The sequence below is a fragment of the Neomonachus schauinslandi genome, chromosome 3, assembly GCF_002201575.2.
Source record: "Neomonachus schauinslandi chromosome 3, ASM220157v2, whole genome shotgun sequence".
NCBI lineage: Eukaryota > Metazoa > Chordata > Mammalia > Carnivora > Phocidae > Neomonachus > Neomonachus schauinslandi.
The window spans coordinates 80,740,048-80,749,950 of record NC_058405.1 but is presented as its reverse complement, the minus strand read 5'-3'; positions in this window follow the sequence as shown (position 1 = coordinate 80,749,950).

Below are 9,903 nucleotides of genomic sequence, written 5' to 3'. Positions count from 1 at the left end.
CGAATAAGATCACGGGCTCCAGGAATTAGGCTGTGGACATATCTTTTGGGGCCACCATTCGTCTGACTACACGTCGTCATTCCTCACTTTCAGTAGCTGTGGGGCTCCTGCCCTTCCTGTTTACTGGATCCCTCTGTACCTCTTGCAGACATCACAGGCATGAGGATGATGCTCCCCTGCTTACTCTGAGCATCCTCATGGTGAGCACCATGAGGATGCTCCTCTGCTTACTCTGAGCATCCTCATGGTGAGCACCATGAGGCCTCGGGCTGCATTCACTATTTCACAAGCCTAGAGCAGGCCCTTAGTCACTGGTGTTTTATTTTTTAATAACAGCACAGAAGTCTCAGAGCAGGCCTTTGTGCAAACTATTATTCATTTTATTGTGGCTTCCACTGCTAAAGAAGTCTTTGAGTGTAATTCTTTCAAGTTCCTCAGAGAAGTCAACACACTTGGCCTCATCAGTAGTGGGGGGCTTTATGAAAGACGTTGGGTCCACGTTTTGCTCATCAGCTGTGTTTAGCCATTGGATGTGAATGGTATGTACTGTCAAATGATACTGGGGGAAACAGGACCCCTCATACTGTGCTGGTGGAAGAACCTGTAGGTAAAGGATTTTCAGATGGCAGTTTGGTAGAGTTTCTTAGCATTTAAAATGTTCTACTTCTTGAGTCACCATCCTAGGGTCAGAAGTGGTCACTGTGATGCTGCTGGGGACAGCTTAGGCACAGCTTTGCCTGGATGTTTGAGCAGGGGAATTTGTAGAGTGAGTCAATAAAATAATTAAAGCACGAAATAAGTTGTGGGAAATGTCCACTGTAGTGCCTTGTGTATTGCACAGATAATATCCTGAGGACTCACAGGGAGCCTTGGATTTGAGGCTTGGTACAGTGCTTAAAGGGATATTTATGCATCTTTTATTTGACTTTTTTGGGAAGAAATCAGTTCTTGTAGGGTTTTGAAATGTGAAGGACAAGGGAGGAGACAGGAGTGGGCGTGGGCTTTGGTGTCTACCATTTGGAGCATCTCCTCTGGCCAGAGAGCAGTGGCCCAGGGAGAGTAGAGGGCCTTTGTGACCAGGAAAAGCCCTGTGTCATGTCTGCAACTGATTTTCGTGTTCTAGTATTCTCAGTATTCAGAAATATTAGCATGTGGGGAATCCAAGTTAAGGGCATGAGAGATCTGTGCCCTGTTTTTGCAACTTTTATATAAACATGACATTTCAAAAGAAAAGTTACAGAAGTTTTGGGGCGCCTGGGTGGCTCAGTTGGTTAAGCAACTGCCTTCGGCTCAGGTCATGATCCTGGAGTCCCGGGATCGAGTCCCGCATCGGGCTCCCTGCTCGGCAGGGAGTCTGCTTCTCCCTCTGACCCTCCTCCCTCTCATGCTCTCTGTCTCTCATTCTCTCTCTCGCAAATAAATAAAAAAAATTAAAAAACAAACAAAAAAAAAGTTACAGAAGTTTTAAAAGAATTACTGCTAATCTATTGGGTAACAATATAACATTGGAGTTCCTTTAGAAAATGTTCTTAGTTTTTATATATAGTGAAGTATTTAGGGGTGAAATATCAGCCTGATACTTGTTTGAAAATGCTTCAGCGGAGGGGGAAAAACTGAAGCAAAATACTAATTGTCACATTTAGGTGATGCAGACGGGGGTTTGTTACAATATTCTTTCTACTTTGATATGTTTTAAGTTTTTTACAGTAAAGGATTAAAAGGAAAATAATTACAAATGTCTGCTGTTGTTATTAAAGCATTTTTCATATTGTTAAGTTGTTAAAAATCTTCAATAAAAAGGTTGAGGTGTGAAAATAAAAGGGAACCTCCTTTACAATAAAATTGGAAAGCCAGCAGGGAGCGATCTCACGCCCTACCACTCCTAAACTCCTTAATTGCAGACCCAAATGGAAGAGAAACCTTGTAAGTCCTTGCTACTTTAGCTACTACTTTGGTATCCCAGCAGGAGAAAGAAAGGTTTTCTACTCCTCCGGCAACAGCCCCGCCGATGAGAGACTGTCACAACTCAGCCAATGAAAAGCCACTATACTTTGAACTCCCAGTTTACTCTAAGGGACTTTTTGTTTATAACAGCCCTCCCTACTTCTCACTTTCCTCTGTAAAAGAGCATTCCTCTCTTTTGTTCTCTGGACTTGCCTATGGTTTTGCCTTACCAGGCTTGTCTTGGATTGCAATTCTCTGCTATTCCCAAATAAACCCATTTTTTGCTGGTAAAACAACGCCGGTTTTATTTTTAACGTTGACAAAGGAGACGTGCCAACCATTAATGGTGGTTGAAAGCCATTGAGAGTTAGGGCCAAAGGGTGGTGGTAAAAAAAGAGGAAAGAGAATGTGTTCATGGTACAAAAAAGAAGTGAAAATTCAAGCACAATATGAGGTACATTTTAGGCATTGGTCCACCAAACTGGTTGCAGTGAACATCTTGCCCACTATCCCTTATTGTTTCCCTAGGGTACACTCCTAGAAGTGGAATTTCTGATCCGAGGAGATGTGCAAGTCTAAACCTTTTGATATTTACTACCAGAAAGTTTATAGCAGGAGACCGTTTTTATCAGATTGGCAAAGATGAGGAAGGTTCAATATGGTCCATAAAGGTGTAGGGAGTTTTGTATAATAGATGTAAAACTGTGGGGAAATTTTATAATTTCTACTTTGATCCCATAGCCAGACCTAGGAATGTGCCCAACCTGCACACCATGTACACAGTGGTCACCGTGCAAGGATCTGTACCGTTGTCTGTAGCAGCAAAAGCAGGGAAACAGCCTGGATGTCCATCAGTAGCACTGAAGTTACATAAATTAGGATGTATCCACAGAGTGGAACACTGCAGCCACTGAGCACCTCAAGATAAAGTGTTGAATAAAAAGCATGGTGACATGCCATATATGATATGCTACCAGTGTGCAGAAGGAAGGGGGAGGGCCTTGTGCTGGTATATGAACTGCATTATCTCCAGGAGGGTAAACATTCACCTGGTGCCTTGCTGGAGGGAACGGTGTGCCGAGGATCCAGGGAGGAGGGAGAATTTATTTATTTTTTTTAAAGATTTTATTTATTTATTTGAGAGAGAGAGAATGAGAGACAGAGAGCACGAGAGGGAAGAGGGTCAGAGGGAGAAGCAGACCCCCTGCCGAGCAGGGAGCCCGATGCAGGACTCGATCCTGGGACTCCAAGATCATGACCTGAGCCGAAGGCAGTCGCTTAACCGACTGAGCCACCCAGGTGCCCCGAGGAGGGAGAATTTAGTGCTACTGTGGGTAGACATTTCATTTACTTGTTGACCACTTGCGTGAGCTCCCATCTGGGTTCTCTGCCCAGTTTTCTTTGGAGTGCAGGGAAGACACTTTGATTTTGTCTGATTGGCTTCAAGAGTTTGAAGATGTTGTAAATACTTCTCTAATACTGATACTTCCTTAAATTACAAAAGTAACACACCCTCAAGTTAAAAAAAACAACAGAAATGCACAGTGAAAAATAAATCACCTTCCTCCTTCCTGTGCCCCCAACAATTCCACTGTACTCTCCAAAAGCTATGGACTATTGACTTAAAAATATATATATATGGCCAGATGTTTTCTCTTCATGGTATTTTTTAACCCAAAAATCATGCTGTATACACCATTCTGGAACTTCCTGTCTTTCCCTTTAATGATCTCTTTCAGCTGCCTCTAGGTTATCAAGGGTATCCAGTACACGTGGATCCACCTCCTATTTAATACCTGCACATTTAAGTTGTTTTCTAATTTTTATTACCGGAAACCTTGCTTCAAGAACATCATTGAACATACCTTTGTGTATACTTATGCGAGTATATCTGATGAATAAATTCCTCTGAGTGGAATGTTGTCTTTAAAATGATCATAGATGCTGCTGAATTGTCCTCCGAGAGGCTGTCCTGGCCACTGTCAGTAGATCTGAGTGCCTGTTTCTGTGTCCTTGCTGGCACTTGGTACTATCAGACTTTTCATCTTGGCCAAGCTCTAGGTGCAAAATGGCTCCCCAGCTGAATTTGTATTTCTTTAATTATGATGGAGGTTGTGCATCTTTTCAAATACTATTGGCCATTTGTATGTGTGTGTTGTCTCTGACCTGTTTGCTCTCTTCTCTATAGAAATGATTGTTCACCTCTATATTGATTGATTTAAATATTTTAATTGTGCAAAATTTCAAACATACAACAGCAGAGAGGACCATACAGTGAGTCCATGAGCCCACCTCAATGTTGACCAGTCTGGTTTCCTTCATAGCCCCACCTACTACTCCCTATATCCACTCACTTGTTTATTTTGAAGCAAATCCTTGACGTCATGTCATTTCATTCATGACTATTTCTGTATGTATCTCCAAAAGATAAGGAGTCAACAAGAATAACAATACCATTATCACACCTAAAGAACCAATTATTCCAAATATATATTTTATATATTATATATTCCAAATAGGTTATTTCAAATATGGTTAGTGTTGAGTTTTCCCCAATTACAGTATGTTAGTTTGAACTAGGATCCAAATGAGGTCCATTCATTGCAAATGATTGAAAAGTCACTTGTCATTCTTTTTAAATAGCTTTATTAAGATACAATTCACATATCAGACAGTTCACCCATTTAAGGTATACAATTAAAAAATATATATACAATTAAACTTTTTTATCATTGTCATAGGATTGTGCAACCATTGCTACAATCTAATTTTAGAACATTTTTGTCCCTTCTGAAAGGAACCCCGTACCCATTAGTCACTTCCCATTCCCCTCAACCATCCCTCCACCCTCAGGCCCTTGTAACCACTAATCTACTTTTGGTCCATAGAGTTGCCTATTCTGGACATTTCATACAAATGGAATCATACAATATGTGGTGTTTTTTTACTGCCTTCTTTTACTTAGCGTGCATTTTTAAAATTTATCCCTGTGGTAGCATGCATCAGTACTTCATTTCTTTTTACTGCTGAGTAATAGTCCATTGTATGGATATACCATATTTTATTTATCTGTTTATCACTTTATGAAACTTGGGTTGTTTCTACTTTGGGGCTATTATGAATAATGCTGCCGTAAGTATTTGTGTATACATCCTAAGTCTCTTTTAACCTATAGGATTCTCTCTCTTTTTTTATTTTTTCTTTGTAATTTATTCAATTAGGAAGCTGGTTTATTTGTTACAGAGTTTCCACAGTGTGGATGTCTCTGATCTTGTCCCTGTTGTGTCATTTAACATTTTCCTGTGCCCTTCTATTTCTTCTGAATTAACATTTAGATCTAAAGGCTCAATCAGGTGCAGGTTTAAATTTTGTTGGTGGGAATACTTGGTGGAGTGTTGTGTTCTTTTACTAGGAGGATGATAATGTGTGGGGTGTCTTTTTTGTGATGGTAGCAGACATTAATATCATTGTTTAGCTCTATTAATTCAATAGGGGTTTGGAACTTGGTGCCTATTTTTCAAGAAATTAATAGGAGATTTTTTTTTCATTACAGTTTCAAATTCATTTTTGCTGGTATATCGGAAAGTGATTTCTGTATGTATATGTGTGATGTGTGTGTGTGTATTATATTTCAACTAGATACCTTATTAAATTTTCTTATAAGCCTTTTTGGTTTTAGAACTCTCTAGCCTGATTATGCATGCCATGTGCCAGTTCCACAGTACTTTTGACAGACCCCCACTCTTGCTTTCTCCTTGCCACAGTGCATTGGCTAGGACTTCAGAACACTGAGCAGCGGCAGCAGCGTAAGATGCCCCCTGCCCTTGCTCTTGGTCTCATTACAGGAATCCTTCCAGAGATGTGCATACTTGCCCAGACATAGATGTGCACTTAACTTCTCTCTGGTTTTATAATTGAGGGGCAGAAAGCGATGGAGAAGATCCATACCTCCCTTTGGTTGTGACGCCATGGGCTCTGCATTCAGCACCCACAGAAGAGCCCTTAGCTATGCAGAACTCCAGCCAGACTAAGCTTAAAAGATCGTGACTAGTTGGTCTTTTCCAAATAAAGTGCTGGCTAAGCTAAAGTTGGGTGTGGAAGCTGCAAGCCAAGGATGCAGGGTGACCTGACCAGAGGCCCCAAGATGCTACCAGCATCACTGTCAGAGCATTTGTTTGCCTAAAGCTTACAGCAGTGGAGCTGTTGGCACAGAGCCCAGGGCTGAGTTTATTTCCTCCAAAGGCATGTACTAGCATCTGGGGCTCACTCTGGGTGATGAAGATACCCAGGCTCTGCCTTGGAAGAGTGGGGCTGGTTGGTATGAACATTTTAAGGATGTAATTTTTTAAAGATGAGGAAGAGGGCTTTCCCCCTCCCTCTGTGAAGCAGAACAACAGGGCAGTTCCCAGTAGTAGAAATCAGCCTCCACAGAGAGGTCATGTGGGTTGACAGCAGGACTGAGAAATGGTAGGTAGGGTGGCTTTCTCCTTGGGCTGTGTTCCCCCAGTTCTAAGCTGCTGCTTTTTTTCTCAGAAAGGGACCAGGAGGGATCCTCAATTTCAGAACACTGAAATCCAGAACCCCTGAGGAGTTAGGGGAGAATAACAAAAGCCCTCCCAAAGGTAGTTAGCTGCAGTCACTGGTGGGCACAAGCTGCCCCTATTGGAGTCAATGTCCTTTTTCCTGTTTGCTAAGCACCACATTTGTGGATGGACCCACAGGTCAGCCCACCCTGCCTGCAGGTTCTTAACAGAAGCGGTGGGAGAATTTTTTCAAATGTCTTCTGCCCTTTTTGGTCTATCAAAAAAGGAAGCCAGAGAAGAACTGTACAGTAATACTATCGATAGTCTCAAAGTATCTCCCAACAAGCTCCCTGAGTTAAGGTGGTATCTATGTTTCTCCATTATAAAGTTACAGTTTTTCCCTTTGCAACATCTGCTCAGCCTGGGTTCCTCACAGCATTAGGAAAGCTTACCCAAGCACCTTCCAGCACCCAGTTCACTTGCCTCTGTTGAGTGAGCACTATGAGCAGACAATCAGGCAGATTGGCATGTGGCATGTGGGCATCAGGGTACTTAGGATCTTCAAGGGCAGTGCCCTCTGCTCCCACTTCATGGGATTGCCACCAATAGGGTGAACAAAAGAGCCCCTAGCAGCAGCAAATCCCATTGTAAGAACATGGCATGCAATTCTCTGGGAGGAGGGAGAGGTGGGACAGGCTGGGCTACTGGAGGAATTCCCATGGGTCTCCCCATCCCCCACACCAGCCTGAGCTGAGTAGATTGCAAGCCAGGAGCATTTGGATATCTGGAGAGACCTAGAGGGATAGTCAGCGGGGCACACAAATTAAACAATGAGAGGCAGGCATGGAGTTAGGGTGAACGTGCAACCAAAAATATAGCCAGTCCAGCTGGAAGCATGACAGGTGGGCTACAGCCTCAGCCATTCTGTTCATAAGCCATAAGATTTTGAACCAGATAGAAAGATCCCCAAATAGGCAGACACACAGACCCCTGGCTAGACAGACTTCTGGATGGACAAAATCCCAGGGAGACAAATAAGACTCCAGAGGGACAGACAGCCAGATAAATGGACAGATTCTTGAACAAATGGGAAGATACCCAGCCAGACATCCAGAAAGACCTGTGGTCAGACACATGGACACCTTCCTGGCGTCAGCCAATTAGGTGATCCCAGGCAACCAAAAGACAAAATCCCTCAAGGACAGACAGACATTACCCCAGCAAAGAGATACCCCACCTACCCAGTCAATTAGCCAGGCAGACCTCAGCTTGACAGGCTTAGCTCCTGCCACAGACCCCAGCCTATGAGAAAGCCAAGCCGTTAGCAAGATAAACATCACCCCGAAAAGCCAGGTGGACAGATAGGTACATCCCCCCACTGGACAAACAGACCCTCAGTCACTGGTCAGAAGATCCCCAGCTAGCCAGACCCCAGCTTCTGGGTCAGCCTTCCTGCCTCCCAGTCACCACCATAGATGACATGGATGGCCCAATGACCCTTCAGTGTTGCATCTGCTCCCCAGGTACCACCAGTTTCCAGTGACCTTTGACCTCCAATGACATCCACTAACACCAGGGTCCACAAAGACTTTTCATGATCCCACAGTGACTCTTCCTCATTTACTCTGGTATCCACTAGTCCCTAATGACTGCCATTAGTATCCATGAGTACTCAGACTAAAGAGTGTCCATGACTCCTCCATTGAACATCCATATCTTCTCAAAGTTCCCTGAGACTTCTGTATCCCACCTCCCCAAGTCTCCAAAAACCCATGACCATCCACAAAATCTCAGTGATTTCATTGACATACACTATAGTGCACCGAGCAGGAGCCCTCAATGACCTTCCTTCTTTTGATCCCTCAGTTACTTAAACTACCACTCCAAATCCCAATAGCCCTTCAGCTACTTTCACAGTCTCTCACTGACCTCCAATGGCTGCCAATAACATCTGATGACAGTTGCCCATGAACATCCAAAGAACTCTCACTGACCTCCAATGAATTAACTATAAATGTCCATCCTCAGTGATCACTACTGACCATCTTTGAACTCTTAGAGATGAAACTAATAAACACTGAGTCCACGGTGACCCCACCCAACCCCTCAATAAACAAAACCAGTGATCATCCACTTTGACTTCTGTCACTTAAACCTGGGTCAGTAAACCAGGTTACACAGCCTCAGGCCACACACACAGAAATGTTTTGTGACACATGAAAATTACATGAAATTAAAATTTCAATGTCCACAAATAGTTTTATTGGAATATAGCCACACTCATTTCTTTACATGTGGCCTATGGCTGCTTTCACACTGCCATGGTGGAGTTGAGTAGCTGGGACAGACACCAGAGACAGCAAAGCCAAAAACCAAAGTCTTTTGGAAAAAAAAAAAAAGAGTTTGCCCATCCCTAACTCAAAAAACAACACTCTAATAATCCATAATTAATTAAATCCACAACCTGAACCAATGACCTTTTTGACCCCTCAATCACTTAAAGTACACCTCACCCCATTGGTTAACCTTTTACACCTCAACGACCTCAAACTGGACTCCACAGACACCCCCTCCAGTGACACCCCCAGAAATTCCTCCCATGACTCCTGGAGCCCTGCTGGGTGAGGGGTGGGCTGGCCCATCTACCCAGGCAGGACCCCTAGGCTCCTCTCCGCTTTCTCCAGCCTCCCCTTGGTGACCCCGGGAACTGGGTCACCAAGTGGTTCTCTTGGCCTTTTCCTGCGCATTTTCTGAAGTTGAGGGTGTGGAGACAGCAAAAAGAGAAGCTCTTTGAAAGCCTTGAGAACATCTTTCCCCCTGGAACCCACTTTGACGGCCTCAGTTCTGTTTCCCTGCATGTTTATGAGGGTTGAGATCCTTAAATTCAGAAAGGATCCTGGCGCCCCCAGCTCCTCCTAGCCCGACCCAGAAAAAGGAACCTCAGGAAATACAGAGATACAGAAACAGACGCTTCCATTCGGTCTTTCTCACAACGGGGGTGCCCGGGTGTCAGTGCCCCAACCCCTACCCCCCCCGCGGCAACCTCAGCAACCTCCCGTGACCTCCCTCGGGCCCCGCCGCCGGAGCTCACAGTGAGGGACGCCCCCAACCCAGGCTCCTCGAGGCAGGACTTGCAGCTGGATCTCTGCGACCATCTCCACTAACAGCTGCCGCGCCGCCTCTCTGGCTCGGATCCCAGTCTATCTCTCAGGGAGACTGGACCTGGGAGGCCAGGCGAGAATGCAAGGCCATCTACCAACGCGGGCCCTTGGAGGAAGGGGCGCGGATCCTGGGAACAAGCAGGAGAAAGCATCCAGCGGATTGTGCGGACTCAGCCAACATGCCCGGCGCGCATAAAAAGGGAAGCACCTGCGCTGGACTCAGTTCCCAGGCCCAGCGGGAGAGGACGTAGGGCTCCCGAGGCTGCCTGGGTCCC